Source organism: Podarcis muralis, chromosome 16 (genome assembly GCF_964188315.1).
Source record: "Podarcis muralis chromosome 16, rPodMur119.hap1.1, whole genome shotgun sequence".
Lineage (NCBI taxonomy): Eukaryota > Metazoa > Chordata > Lepidosauria > Squamata > Lacertidae > Podarcis > Podarcis muralis.
Genome location: NC_135670.1, coordinates 34,569,579 through 34,584,966, shown reverse-complemented (window position 1 = coordinate 34,584,966; position 15,388 = coordinate 34,569,579). Strand labels below are relative to the sequence as shown.

At 44.7% G+C, this 15,388-nt stretch overlaps 1 protein-coding gene across 2 annotated transcripts in view; it reads left to right on the top strand.

Moving 5' to 3' along the window:
* The window catches only part of ADGRD1 (adhesion G protein-coupled receptor D1), a 272,664-nt gene that overhangs the window by 141,877 nt on the left and 115,399 nt on the right, over positions 1 to 15,388 (top strand). The window lies entirely within an intron of this gene.

Sequence of the window (15,388 nt, the reverse complement as noted above, 5' to 3'; positions counted from 1 at the left end):
ACAGCAAGAGGGATCGCTGCTTTCCCTCTTGCTGTTCTGGCTTCTGGGATAGGTGTGCAGCCTGCATTCACTCCATAAGACGCACACACATTTCCCCTTACTTTTTAGAAGGGAAAAAGTGAGTCTTATAGAGCAAAAAATGCGGTAATTCGTTCTGGAGGTTGGTACTTAACCTGAAACTGTTCTTAACTTGAAGCACCACTTTAGCTAATAGGGCCTGCTGCTGCTGCTGCGCCGCTGGAGCACGATTTCTGTTCTCATCCTGAAGCAAAGTTCTTAACCCAAGGTACTATTTCTGGGTTAGCGGAGTCTGTAACTTGAAGCTTATGTAACCTGAAGCAAATGTAACCCGAGGTACCACTGTATATAAATTTAATAAATAAATAAATAAATAAATAATTCATCCCAGTGGAATCCCAAAGGTGTTGAGGAGGTTTGGGCAGGGGTAAAACCATCCTGAAAGTCAGGGCTTAGCTGCACTTACATTTCCTCTGTGATTTCAAGGTATGGCTCATGAGCACTTTTGTTGTTGTTGTTGTTCCAAAGCTTTCCCGTCAAAACTGACTCTTTAATGCTGACTCAGAGCAAATGGCAATCTGTAGAAAACCCGAATAGCTGTTTGCTCTGATTCAGCTTTAAAGAACAGGTTCTCATGGGGAAAGCTCCAGGGAGAGAACAGGTGTCATGAACACACCAGCTCCAAGTGTAATCTCGCAGCTGGCTGCAGAATGCAGTCAGGAACAGGGAGGCTGGGCTTTCACGCTGACACAGGAGAGCCCGCAGCTGCCAGCATTGAATCCCCCTGACATTGGATGGCTAGCTGATAAGGGAGGAACAGTGAGCTGGCTGGAACACAGCAAAAGCTCCCCGGAAGCCCAGACAGGCATGGAAAGCCACAGAGACAGCTTTCCGGAACAGGAAGGGGCTGCAGCTGACCAAATAAGTCTGAGGCATAGGTGTATAGGAAGGCTGCTAGACAGGAAGCAAAATAAGAAACGTGAAGGTCGAAGGTTCAATCTCTTCTGTTGACACAGGAAGAACTCCTCAGAAGGATAAACTGAGTGATGGGGGCTGGAGGCTTGCTAGAGCCGTCTGGAGATAATTCCTTGTTTGTTTGTTTTTTGCAATAAATCCTCCCTTTTAATTACGTACGCTTACTGTGTTATCAAGCCGGGAACCTGGGCTCCTAACAACAGGGCAAAAGGTAAGTATGGTTAAGCTCTCAGTGAAGAGGAGACAGACATGGAAGGAGCAGAGAAATTATTTAGCTTAAAATTATAAAGTGATCCTGCTCCTCCTCCTTCCCCAAAAAAGAAAAGCAAAAAGCAAAAAGCTAGGAAGTACTGCTGCTACCACACACTTCCAAATCTTGCAAGGCTATTTTCCAGCCAAGAAATATGCACAAATTGCATCAAAGTAGAATTAAAAATGCAGTATATCAGGAGAAATTTCTTTGTGAAATGGTGTATGTTAGGCAAACAAACATGTACAGTTGTACCTTGGAAGTCGAACGGATTCGACTTCTGAAAACATTCAAAAACCAAAGCATGGCATCTGATTGGCTGCAGGAAGCTCCTGCAGCCAACTGGAAGCCGCAGAAGCCCCGTCGGACATTCAGCTTCCAAAAATAGTTCGCCAACCGGAACAGTCACTTCCGGGTTTGCGACGTTCGTGAGTCAAAATGTTCGGGAACTAAGCTATTCGACTTCCAAGGTACAACTGTGTAGTGGGAGAAATCTGCTGTAAAATGTTGGTGCATGTTCATTCTCAAAACAGTATTTGCAAACTGATGTTGAAATGTGAAGAACAGAACCTCTGAGAGGAAAAATGAGAAACCGAGAGAAGCTGAAATGAACAGATTTGCCAATCGCTGCCAGTACACCTCTTGACTTTGTCTTAACATGCACAAATCTCTGCTCTCAAGCGGGTGGGGGACGGAGAGACAGGGACAGAAAAGGAAAGGAGGAGTGTGGGCAGATGCAGTCGCACATGCCTGAAAGCTTGGTTACAGCTGGGGAATGAAGATTAGGAGGATAAGCAAGGACCCCATGTGGGGAAAAGCTGGGTTTTGAGGAAGGTTTCTGTAGGAAGGAAGATTAAAGTGGCACCATGTACAGAAACGCCAAATTGCCTGACATAAATGCTATAAGTCCTACAGTGTAGGTCTGCTCCACCTTTGCTGGCTTGCCCCCTGCTGCCTTGAGAAAGCCTTTCTTACTCCTTTCCCTGCAGCTCAGCGGGAGATTCCTTTCAAGCCAAAAGGTTTACAAGTCTCTCCAACTCTTCCTTTTGTTCAGACTCAAGGTGCACTCCCAGCTTGGCTCTCCAGCGAAGCAGGATAGTCTGAGCTGGACGTACCCAAAACTGACAAGGCCGCTGGTGGGAAGAGAGAAAAGGCCACTCAACCTGTCACCTCTTTAGCCTGGCTTTTAACACCTCAGCTGTATGTTTTCAGGACCTACCTTATTTGTTATGGTTGAAATATCACTTGGGAAGACAGGTGAACTAATATCAGTGTACTGGAAGAAGCAAAGATCACCAGTGTTGAAGCAATGATTCTTCAACATCAACTTTGCTGGACTGGATGGCTGATGATCGTCTTCCAAAGCAACTACTCTATTCCAAACTTTAAAATGGAAAGTGTAATGCTGGTGGTCAACAAAAGAGGTTTAAAGACTGTCTCAAGGCAAATCTGAAAAAAATGTAGTATAAACACTGACAACTGGGAAAAACTGGCCTGCGAGTGTTCTCCAGTTGGAGAACAGCCTTTACCAAAGGTGTCATGGGCTTTGAAGACACTCGAACTCAGGACGCAAGGGAGAAACGAGCTAAGAGGAAGGCACGCTTGGCAAATCCACACTGTGATCAACTCCTGTGCAGAAACCAATGTCCCCACTGTGGAAAGACATGTGGATCCAAAATTGGCCTCCACAGTCACTTACGGACTCATTGTTAAAACTGTGTTTATGGAAGACAATCTTACTCGGCTACAAGTGATCACCAAAGAAGAAGAATGGTCAGAATTGTTATTAATACTGTTTTTAAATGATGTAACCCACCCTTGGGCCTTAGGGTGAAGGGCAGGTAATAAATAAACAAAAACAACTAAATAACAACAGCAAGAAGAACAACAATCTGATAAGTTAAGACCTCTCCTCCAGACATCCTTTTAGCTGTGATTCCTGCATTGCAGGGGTTTGGCTAAATGACCTTTGGGTTCCCTTCCAATTCTGAGAGTCTATGATGCCATGATTCTGACAACACTCTCAGCTTCCTTCTAAATATCGCCTCCACTGTAAATAGGATCTCTGAGTTTCCCCCATGTCAACGTCTCTCGTCTTCCTTCATGTGCCTTTACCTCTCTCCCCACTCCCTTTTCTGTACAGCAATGGACTTGCAACCTGTTTGCTGGGAAGCCATTTCCCATTCAGATGACAGATTATTCGACTGCCCTGTACAATACTTTTTGGAGCAGACTTTTGCATAAACAGTTGATCTCATGAGTATTAATAACATCAAGGAACGTTAAACAAAGCAGAGACAAATCCTCTTATTATGCAGCTGTAAGAGATGCACAGGCCACAGTGCATTGCAAAGAGGTGTTTTAAAAGGAGGTGAATGTATATGGATATATTTGCACTGGTTGGTTGCCAGAGTTTCTGCTTTGGTCACTTGCGCTTCTGAGAAATCACTTAGGCTAATTACTGCAAAAACAAGGTTACATTCCCCAAAAGAATAACTTCCCAGTGTTTCCCTCTCCTCTTTGCCCTTCTCGGAAGAAAACAATCCCCCCTTTTCCTGTTCACTAGCAGTGATTTTGGGTAGTTCCAGACGGTTGCTATTTTGGGGTGGAATTCATTCACACACTGGCAAATTCAGGTTGCGCGTTTAATATTGATTTGGAGCTCTTGTGCAGCAAACTCGTTCCCTTCCCAAACATACTTTTTTTTTTTTTTTTGGTAACAAGGAAAGCTCTGTAAGCAGATCACTGGGAAGCAACTTTCATTTCCAACCTTGCAAATAATAATAACAATAATAATAATTTTCATGCGGAGCTTTTTTTTAAAGGGGTGGGGGCAGGCTAATGGTAGATTAGTGTTTTAATTTATATGCAGCTCAATGGCAAAGTAGGCTTTTAGAGTAGTGGGTGGTGCTGTGGTCAAAACCACAGAGCCTAGGGCTTGCCAATCAGAAGGTCAGCGGTTCGAATCCCCACGACGGGGTGAGCTCCCGTTGCTCAGTCCCTGCTCCTGCCAACCTAGCAGTTCGAAAGCACATCAAAGTGCAAGTAGATAAATAGGTATTGTTCTGGCAGGAAGGTAAACAGCATTTCCATGCACTGCTCTGGTTCACCAGAAGTGGCTTAGTCATGCTGGCCACATGACCCGGAAGCTGTACGCTGGCTCCCTCGGCCAGTAAAGCGAGATGAGCGTGCAACCCCAGAGTCGTCCACGACTGGACCTAACAGTCAGGGGTCCCTTTACCTTTATAGTAGAAATGGGTTGGAACAAAGTTGAAGGAATATCATGTGCAAGTGATACGCCCATCCATAGCTCCCTGCCAGTTAGAGTTAACAATACCATGCAAAATGGTCTGGTATAATATAGCTTCCCACTTCCCACTTTAGCCTCTACTGGAGGTTGACATTCTGTCAACTCACCACATCAATTTTGATTGGGCTAGTCTGTTGCACCCCCTCCCAGTTCAGATATATGAAAGTATTGCCTGCTCTTAAATTGTTTTGGATAGCATGCCTCTTTCCATTCAAGAGGTACACCCAGGTATCAGCTCTGATGAGGAATGGTGGGAGCCTCCTCCTGCTCCTGACCAGGATCCTGAAGCTGCCCAGGCGCTGTGGATCTGTATAGATTTGGAACAGTGGTTTGCAGAGGGGCATAGTTCAGAAGACAAAAGTTGGGAAGAAGCTGGGGAGTGAACAGCAAAGTGAAGAAGAACTGGAAGAGGGAGAGCTAGCAGAGTGTCTCTCACTGGAAAGTGTCCAGCCTATCAGTCCAAGGTCAGGTAGAGCAGATAAGGTGGCTATACAAAAAGCACGGTGGTTGCAAGATCAGGTTGCAAGGTGAGGAAGTGATGAGGGTGACTCGGGGGGGGGGGGAGTGGGTGTAGACATTAATTGGGAGCACCATAGCTTTGAGAATGGACTCTTTGTTCTTTGGCTGTGGTCATTAAAATCTCTTTAAATGGATTTTGCTTTGTCCTGCTTATCCATGGGCAAAGGGAGGGAGGAAGCCGCATTCTCAGAGCCTGACACCAAAATAGTAGCTTATGAAAAAACAGAAGGGGTACACTTGCACAAGAGGAGGTCATTCTTACCCTTATGCATTCTAAAAGTAAAGTGTTTAGAATATAATTGTGGGACTATGCGTCAGAGACGTCTCAAGTCTTCAAATAGGTGTGGTTGCAAAAAGTGTGCAGCCTTCTTGAATGCTCAAGCACAGGTTCGAGGTGAGCGCATCGCCTCCTCTTGGCCCTCTGCATGCTGGTGAGCAGGGCTTTGTCAACCTTGATCCTGTGAAATGCTGCCCTCTTCGCTTTACCCAAGGCTCTAGAAACTTACTTGGGGGGGGGCAGAGAAGGAGGTGACATTGGTGTTGGGGTGTGTGTGCTCCCCAGGCTCCAGTTGTGGGGGTGGGGGTGGCAGAAGGAAAGAGAAAAGGGGTAGTAGAAATAGAGGGAGGGAAGGAAGGAAGGAAGGAAGGAAGGAGATAAAGAGAGATTGAGTGTCAGAAAGAGAAAAGGTGGGTAGTGAATGAGAGAGGGGTGCGCAAAGAAAGAGAGAAAAGGGGGAGACGAGAAAGGAGTGGCAGAAAGACAGAGAGAAGGGGGTGGCAGAGAGAAAGGACTCAGCTACATTAGTCAGAGTACATCGTTATAAATGCATTATAACACTGTGACACCAGATGGCGATGTAAAGCTGAAATTGCAACAATGATATTTTCATTTGTGTGCTTTAGAATGTTTTTCTGCAGAGCTTTTTTATAGCTGTGTAGATCTAGCTAGAGAGAAAGAAATGGGTAGAAGAAAGAGAGGAGAGAGAGAGAGAGAGAGAGAAGGGGGGCAGCCATTTTTGACTGTCCCTGCTCACCATCAGCTTGCGGTTTCCTGACAGAGGACCATGAGTGAATACAGTGCTTGGCAGGCACAAATGCCTGATGTCTGATGCAAGCATATTCTGGGCCAATCTGGAAAACAGAATCCTAGACTTAGACAGGCCTTTTGCCCGATGCAGCATAACAGTCTCATGCTTACCACAAGGGACATGATTCTGTTTTCTGCCCTGAAAGTCGACTATGCCTGTGCTCTCCATATTTGAGGGAAAGTCCTTTATTGGAGAGATTAAGGCTGCCATCTGAGTTTGTGAAGATTCATGGCTGGCGCCTTCTAACAGCTTTTTAAACCCAGCTTGCCCCTTGATGGCATCTTTTTCGCACCAGGTGTTTAAAGATAAGGAGAAGAGCCTGCTAATTAATTACGCGACACAAACTTTTGGAGCATTTAAGTACCCTTTTCTTTTTTAAAAAAAAAGTTGTGGCAAAAACTTTTAAAGTGAGTAGGGTCTTGCTGGGCATCTGTAGAAGCAGTTTTCCTTTGAAACCTGAAATTTGTTTAGCACAGATCATGGCAGTGAATTAATAATCTGGAGTCAAAAGCTGAGGAGTGCCCTGAGGAAATGTATTTGGCTGAGATAGAGTGAGCGGTGGGGGGCGGGGGCGGACTCCTTTATGTTTCTCTTTTAGATAAACTTCAATTAGGCCAACTGTGGCTTCCATGGGAAGAGTCCGGCTTTTGACTGAACGGCTTGTGGAGTCCCTCCTTGCCTTATCAGAGCACATCGTGACTGCCGGTTCCATCGCCTCCTGTGAACATTCTTCATAAAATTAATTACATCCGTGTTCAGGGTGTCTGTTTCCAAAGCAAACTGAGTAGTAATCATCGAGGGGCAATCATCTGAAAAATTGTAACAAGGTGGTGGACAGCCAAGGACTTCTTTGTTGATATTCAGAAAAAGAAAATGCAGCCAAACCCCTCAGATTAGTTAGGGATCTGCAGAGGGGCTGGGATCCTATGTCTCAATGGCTGCAGTGTTTATTTGGCTTATTTGAACGGCTTGCTTGGGATACCTCGGTGAAAGAGGAATGTGACGTTCCTGGTTCTTTGCTTGATGGAGAATAGAGAGGGTGTGACTATCACAACTGGAGAGAATGTAATGTAAAAGTGTTGTCTAAAATGTATAAGATGTTATTGGAATGGGAGACAAACTTCGGTAACTTGGTTAAGCGACTTCCTCATGTCTCCCTAGTTGAATTTCAATGTACAGTGTTACCTCGGGTTAAGCAGTGGCGTAGCGTGGGGGGTGCAGGGGGGGCCGGCCGCACCGGGCGCAACATCTGGGGGTTAGGGCTAGGGGGCGCAAATCCACGGGTTAGGGGGCGCAAATACACGGGTTAGGGAGCGCAAATTACTTGCCTTGCCCCGGGTGCTGACAACCCACGCTTCACCACTGGGGTTAAGTACTTAATTTGTTCTGGAGGTCCGTTCTTAACATGAAACTGTTCTTAACCTGAAGCACCACTTTAGCTCATGGGGCCTCCTGCTGCCGCCACACCGCCAGAGCACAATTTCTGTTCTCATCCTGAAGCAAAGTTCTTAACCTGAAGCACTATTTTTGGGTTAGCGGAGTCTGTAACCTGAAGCATATGTAACCTGAAGCGTATGTAACCCGAGGTACCACTGTAAATCACTTTAACGGTTTTCCAACACAAATATTCTTTAAAAAATTAACTTATTCATTAACATCTTTCTTTCTTTTCAATTCAGCATTAAAAAGGTAAAGGTAAAGGTACCCCTGCCCGTACGGGCCAGTCTTGCCAGACTCTAGGGTTGTGCGCCCATCTCACTCAAGAGGCCGGGGGCCAGCGCTGTCCGGAGACACTTCCGGGTCACGTGGCCAGTGTGACATCGCTGCTCTGGCGAGCCGGAGCCGCACACGGAAACGCCGTTTACCTTCCCGCTAGTAAGCGGTCCTTATTTATCTACCTGCACCCGGGGGTGCTTTCGAACTGCTAGGTTGGCAGGCGCTGGGACCGAACAACGGGAGCGCACCCCACCGCAGGGATTCGAACCGCCGACCTTTCGATCGGCAAGCCCTACGCGCTGAGGCTTTTACCCACAGCGCCACCCGCGTCCCGATCGCCACCCGCGTCCTGATGAACGCCACCCGCGTTCAGCCTTACATCCTCTTAATTCATCACTTAACATATTAAAATCCTAGGCCTATCTGGTATTTACAAGCTTTTTCAATTAAATTAACTTAACATATTTAGCTAAATAATCTTTAAATTTCATCCATTCTTCCTGGTAGTCCTCCTCCTTCTGGTCATGGATTCTCCCAGTCAGGTCGGCTAGTTCCCATGATTCGTAAAACCTTTTAATGGCATCACATACAACATCCAAAACATATTGTCGGTCATAATATAGATATTGAAGCACGGGAACGATTGTGGAATATGGATATAAAATTTACAGCATGTTATGGTCAGAGAAAATTATATGAAAATGATATATAAATGGTACCTAACACAGAGTAAATTGGCCAAAATGTATAAATCCAAATCAAATAAGCGTTGGAAATGCAAAGAGAAAGAAAGTTATTTTTATTGTATGTGGTGGTCTTATAGCATGATTAAAGCTTACTGGGAAATGATATATAATGAATTGAAAAAGATGTTTAAAATAACGTTTGTAAAAAACAACAACCCTGAAGCTTTTATAAATGCTTTACTGGAAAAATCAGAAATCAGGATAACAAACTTTTTTTATAAAATAATGGAAATGGTTTATTGAATATTTACAAATAAACTGTAAACAGATAAGAACATTGGCGGGATTATTGTAATAACCTGCATTTTTATAAGAGCATATATTTAAAGTAAAGGAATAAATGAGTAAATTAAGAATTTGGATATGCAGGATATTAAAAATAAATTTAATAAAGCGCAGAAAGAGGGGGAAGGAAGTCAAGTTTTGAAATGTTAAAATGGTTATAAAATTATTGAAATGTATAAAATTGCAAATCATACATAAAATAATTTAAAGAGAGAGAAAGAGGGTGTGAATGTGGAAACCTCTGGTTTATTCGTAGTTGGAATATAGCCTATGGTACATCCATTTCTCTGGCCACTTTTGCCCCTGCCCTTGCCCCTGCCCACCTCTGACTCCAGGACCCATTGGCAGGCGCCCCCAAGATGGTTGCCCATAAGGGAATGTGGCCCTCACACCACCTTCTCATTTCTCCCCCTCAAGATCTTCAGCATCCTGACAGAGAAGTCTCTTTGGCTCCCAGTACGTTTCAGAGCACGATTCAAAGTGTTGGTGCTGACCTTTAAAGCCCTAAATGGCCTCGGTCCTGTATACCTGAAGGAGCGTCTCCACCCCCATTGTTCAGCCCGGACACTGAGATCCAGCGCCGAGGGCCTTCTGGCGGTTCCCTCATTATGAGAAGTGAGGTTACAGGGAGCCAGACAGAGGGCCTTCTCGGTGGTGGCACCCGCCCTGTGGAACGCCCTCCCTTCAGATGTGAAGGAAATAAGCAGCTATCTTCTTTTTAAAAGACATCTGAAGGCAGCCCTGTTTAGGGAAGTTTTTAATATTTAATGCTGTATTGTTTCAACACTTGATTGGAAGCCGCCCAGAGTGGCTGGGGAAACTCAGCCAGATGGGTGGGGTATAAATAAATAAATAAATAAATAAATAAATAAATAAATAAATAAATAAATTTTCTGCCAGTGTGTTCTGCTCATGCTGGTCAGACAGGAGGAGAAGGGCCACTTGGAGAACTGAAAGAGACCCATCCTTCCATCTGTAGCCGCTCCATATAAAACTGTTTGTTGTCCTCAATGTCACAGAGACCTGACTGGCTTCACCTCAAAGTCAGGCATATTGTGTTGCTGGTCCCCTGCTGTGGAATCTGCCGCCAGCAGAATCTGTCACCCTCGAGTGCTTGACTTTCAGGCATTCCTTGAAGACCCTTTTATGCTGACGGGAATCTTCACGTTGCTGAAACTTCCTTGATTGGCCAATCGAATGATTATGTTGCGTTGCCTTTATGGCTTTTTAAGTGACATCGGACTTGCATATATTGTTGTACGCCACCTTAATATTTTATTAGGACTTCAAGGGTATGTAAATATTTATTTTATAAATAAATAAACCCCCCACAAATCATCGGAGTTGGGGGGGGGGCGGGCGACAGAGAAACACCACAACAAATGTGACTAGAATTAAATCAGAATTAATCATAAAGGTTCTTTTTTTCCAGCTGGGCAGCCTGCTGCTCAGCTATGCTCATCCAACACAAATATGGGCATGTCTTTTCCTTCCACACAAGCTATCCGTAGTTTTTGTTTGTTTGTTGCTGCTGCTCTTTGCATTTCCATTAAAGATGCAGGATTCAGGCTTCTGATAATCTCCTTTTAACCTCATATGTCTTAGGCCAAGGCTTGTAAGGAAAGGGCTTTTAAACAGTGATATGCTATTTTTACTATCTGTATGTTAATAGATTTGTTTACATATACCAGGCTTCCTAAACTCAGCCCTCCAGATGTTTTGAGACTACAATTCCCATCATCCCTGACTACTGGTCCTGCTAGCTAGGGATCATGGGAGTTGTAGGCCAAAAACATCTGGAGGGCCAAGGTTGAGGAAGCATGATATATACCGTATTTTTCCATGTATAATACACCCCGGTGTATGAGACACTTATTTTAGGGGACCCCAAATTAAGGAAATGGGGGGAGATTGCCCAGAGTTGTTAAGCTTTTTTTAAAGGGGGGATTGCCTTGCCAAAGCCGCCAATCGCCCGCCCAATTGCCACGGCAGCAGCAGCCAATCGCCAGCAGGCCTTGCCACAGCCACAAATCACCCGCTCGATCACCGCTGACAATCGCCTGCTTGCGGCCGCCACCAATCGCACGTTCCCCCTCTGCACTATCTGTGTATAAGACGACCCCTCATTTTAAACATTTTTAAACATAATAATCAAACAACCTCGTCTTATACACAGAAAGATACGGTATATATACCATATTTTTTGCTCTATAAGGCTCACTTTATCCCTCCTAAAAAGTAAGGGGAAATGTGTGTGCGTCTTATGGAGCGAATGCAGGCTGCGCAGCTATCCCAGAAGCCAGAACAGCAAGAGGGATTGCTGCTTTCACTGTGCAGCGATCTCTCTTGCTGTTCTGGCTTCTGAGATTCAGATTTTTTCCCCCCTTGTTTTCCTCCTCCAAAAACTAGGTGCGTCTTGTGGTCTGGTGCGTCTTATAGAGCGAAAAATACGGTATATTGGGATACTTAATGTAAAATTGGGTGGTCACATTTTGGTCCACCACCTTGTTTTCAGCATGGTGTTCAGCAACATAGATACAGAACCATAATAACATAGATACAGAAGGCTGGCTCCCCAATGGTAACAATTGTGCCAGGTTTGGGCAAGGATATATCCAGAGGCATCCACATTGGCGCATGCTGGAGCCATCGTGCCAAATTTGACAATGTTCTGCCAAATGGAGTGACAATATCTTCAGAGGCATCCAAATCAGTACAGTTTGGACCCATTGCACTAAAGATCGGTTGAAGTCACACCAAAGTCTTGTTTCGGCCCATTGCCTTGATTCAAAATGGCCACCAGTGCCCCCTCCCCAAAAACCCCCACTGCCGGCACCTAAGAAATCCTCATTTTTGAGAATGAAATTGGTGCAGTTTGGACCCATTATGCCAAAGTCACAATTTGTTCTGCTGTCTGGATTCAAAATGATGTCTTGTGTTCAGACATTGACAAAGACTGTCACAACCACCGCAGGAACCTTCATGCAAAGTTTGGCAACCATAACTCAAAAGGTAGCAAAACCTAGGCCAAAAAAAATATGGGCAAAGTTATGCCAAAGTGACGTTTTGGTTTGCCATCTTGATTCAGAATGGTGGCCAGTGACCCATTGTCAATAAAAACCGCTACCCTTGCGTTGAGTTTGGTGACAATATCTCAAGAGGCATCTAAATGCATAGGGAACAAACACATGGACAGAGAAACCATTTCCCCAAATGTATATAGCAGATACATACACCCTTTAATTGTTCTGTGTTTACGTTGGTTTAATGGATTTGTGGTTCATGCATTGCTTTGACCCTCAGAAAAGCAAGTTATAAATGGCTTAGACATATATATGGGGGGGGGGGGGGAAGAATCTTCCACTTCACAGCTCTGCCTTAAAAAGAAGAAGAGGAGGAAGCTGAACTGGACTTGTATTTCTATTAATTTTCAGAGCTGTGAAAATAGAAATAGTCCATTTTAAAATGCATGCAGCTGTAGATAGAATTTCTAAGCCCAAGGTTCATAGCTTGCCATCCTGGGTCTGCAAAACCTCCAGATATGTTTTTCATTGCTCGTCTACTACAATTCAGTGTTTCTGACACTTGGTGCTGGAAAATCCCTGGGAAACTGACACTTTCTCCTCTACCCCACAATTTTGTGCTTGTTTCTCTATGGTTTATTGACAGGTAAAACTCAGCAAACAGCTGATCCAGAGCCTTCCTGCCTTTCTCCTCCAGGGAAGTCTGCCTCCTCAGCCAAGTGCACAGGGTTTCGTTATATATCATAGACTTATAGAGAGAGTATTCAGGAAGGAAGTTTGGTTTTTGATACCTCTCATAGTTGGGCTGCTTCAACCAAGAAAACTTGGAAGGAGGTTACAAGCTACAGTTGCAGGGACAATTTTGATTCAGTTCAAGGAAAACCTACCTGATTCTCTCTTTCCAAAATACAGCCACCCATAGAAATTTAGTCTATTCTCCAAACAGGGGACGCGGGTGGCGCTGTGGGTTAAACCACAGAGCCTAGGGCTTGCTGATCAGAAGGTCAGCGGTTCAAATCCCCGCTACGGGGTGAGCTCCTGTTGCTCGGTCCCTGCTCCTGCCCATCTAGCAGTTCAAAAGCACATCAAAGTGCAAGTAGATAAATAGGTACCGCTCTGGCGGGAAGGTAAACACCGTTTCTGTGCGCTGCTCTGGTTCACCAGAAGTGGCTTAGTCATGCTGGCCACATGACCCAGAAGCTGTACGCCGGCTCCCTCGGCCAATAAAGCGAGATGAGCGCCACAACCCCAGAGTCGGTCACGACTGGACCTAATGATCAGGGATCCCTTTACCTATTCTCCAACCCAGTAATGCATGCAAAAATGAATATACTGGGGTAAAGGATCCATAAAAATGCATAGAGTAGTGACAGTTAACATAAAAATGCATTGCTTTAGGGAAATTGCATTGGCAAAATTTTTTGCATTGCATACAAATATTTGTATATCACAGGAAATTTGCACTAAAATGCTGCCGAATTCTCATGAGGCTTTTTTTTAATGCAAACTTATGTGGAACACAGAATATAAGACTAGAAAAATGAGAAACCATATTTTTAAATACAGATAAACTGTTTTACTAAAACAGGAACAACAAAAAACCCTAAAGCAAAATTGATGGATTTACCCTTGGCTGCCTGGGGTTACCTTTTCTCCCAAAGAATTTTCAAGAGGCCTTAGGACTCCTCCAAATGACTTGCTTAATGAGCATTCAGCTTATATGGAGGTTAGAAAATGTGCAGTCTTAGCTGAGCATTTGTTCTGATTTGTTTCCAGGGGGTTATATTGCAATGAGTGCTGTTTGGGGCTGCCGTTGAAGATGACTGAGAAACTTCACTTGGTCCAAAATGCAGTGACTAGATAATCAGCTGAGGGTCAGTTTGAAACTCACATAACCCCTATTTTAAAACAGCTTCATTTGTTGTCTGTTCATATCCAGGCTGAATTCAAAGTGCTCCTCCTTAGTGTTTAAAGCTCGAAATGATTTAGGCTCCTGGCATAGCTGTGATAGCTGCATTGCAGGCATTTGGACTAAAAGACTCTTGAGGGACCCTTTTCAACTCTACAATTCTATTATTCTGTATCTTAAAGACTGCCTCCTCCACTTTTGTTGTTGTTTAGTCGTTTAGTCGTGTCTGCCTCTTCGTGCCCCCCTGGACCAGAGCATGCCAGGCACTCTTGTCTTCCACTGCCTCCTGCAGTTTGGTCAGACTCATGTTTGTAGCTTCGAGAACACTGTCCAACCATCTCGTCCTCTGTCGTCCCCTTCTCCTTGTGCCCTCCATCTTTCCCAACATCAGGGTCTTTTCCAGGGAGTCTTCTCTTCTCATGAGGTGGCCAAAGTATTGGAGCCTCAGCTTCACGATCTGTCCTTCCAGTGAGCACTCAGGGCTGATGTCCTTAAGAATGGATGCGTTTGATCTTCTTGCAGTCCATGGGACTCTCAAGAGTCTTCTCCAGCACCATAATTCAAAAGCATCAATTCTTCAGCGATCAGCCTTCTTTATGGTCCAGCTCTCACTTCCATACATCACTACTGGGAAAACCATGGCTTTAACTATACGGACCTTTGTTGGCAAGGTGACGTCTCTACTTCTCACGCCTCCCCCACTACAGGCCCTCTTATCAGAAGAAGGAGGTTCACCCTGGTTCCCACGTTGCTCGGTGCTATCTGGCATTTTTAAAGAAATAAACAGACAAAAAGCATTTTTAAAAAAATAGTGCAATTTGCGATTTTGGACAATCACGCTAAAAACCAGGTGAAGTCACGCCAAAATCCTGTTTCAGTCCCTCATCTTGGTTCAAAATGGCAGCCAGCGTCCAAACCTTGACAAAGACAGCCACACTCACCAGGCGAACCCTCGTGCTCAGTTGGGTGACAATATCTTGAGAGGCATCTGAAGCTATAGAAAACAAGCGGATGGACAGACAAACAATTTCCCAAAATATAGTACAGTGGTACCTTGGATGTTGAACGGAATCTGTTCCGGAAGTCCGTTCGACTTCCAAAACATTTGGAAACTGAAATATACTCAGAGTCGAGAGTGGATTTCATGCTCTTTATTCAGCTCATAGTGGTGAGGAGGGAATGAAAGTCCCCTCAAAGTATCTGCTTTATATACATTATTTACACAATGGGCTGCACGTGATTGGCTAATTCCGGAATTCTCCTGTAGGCCAATCAGGTTGTGGATTCACTTCTATCTGGAGCTGGATTGGGTGGCTCCTGCCGACCAATCATACTGCTGCATTGTTCTAGGACCAATCAGACTGCTGCATTCTGAATCCTATTGTTCTAGGACCAATCAGACTGCTGCAGTTTGGATCCTATTCAACTCAGTACATAACAGAAAGCAAGGTGCGGCTTCCAATTGGCTGCAGAAAGCTCCTGCAGCCAATCGGAAGTCGCAGAAGTCGCGTTCAACTTTCGGATTCCAAAGAACGTTAGCAAACCAGAA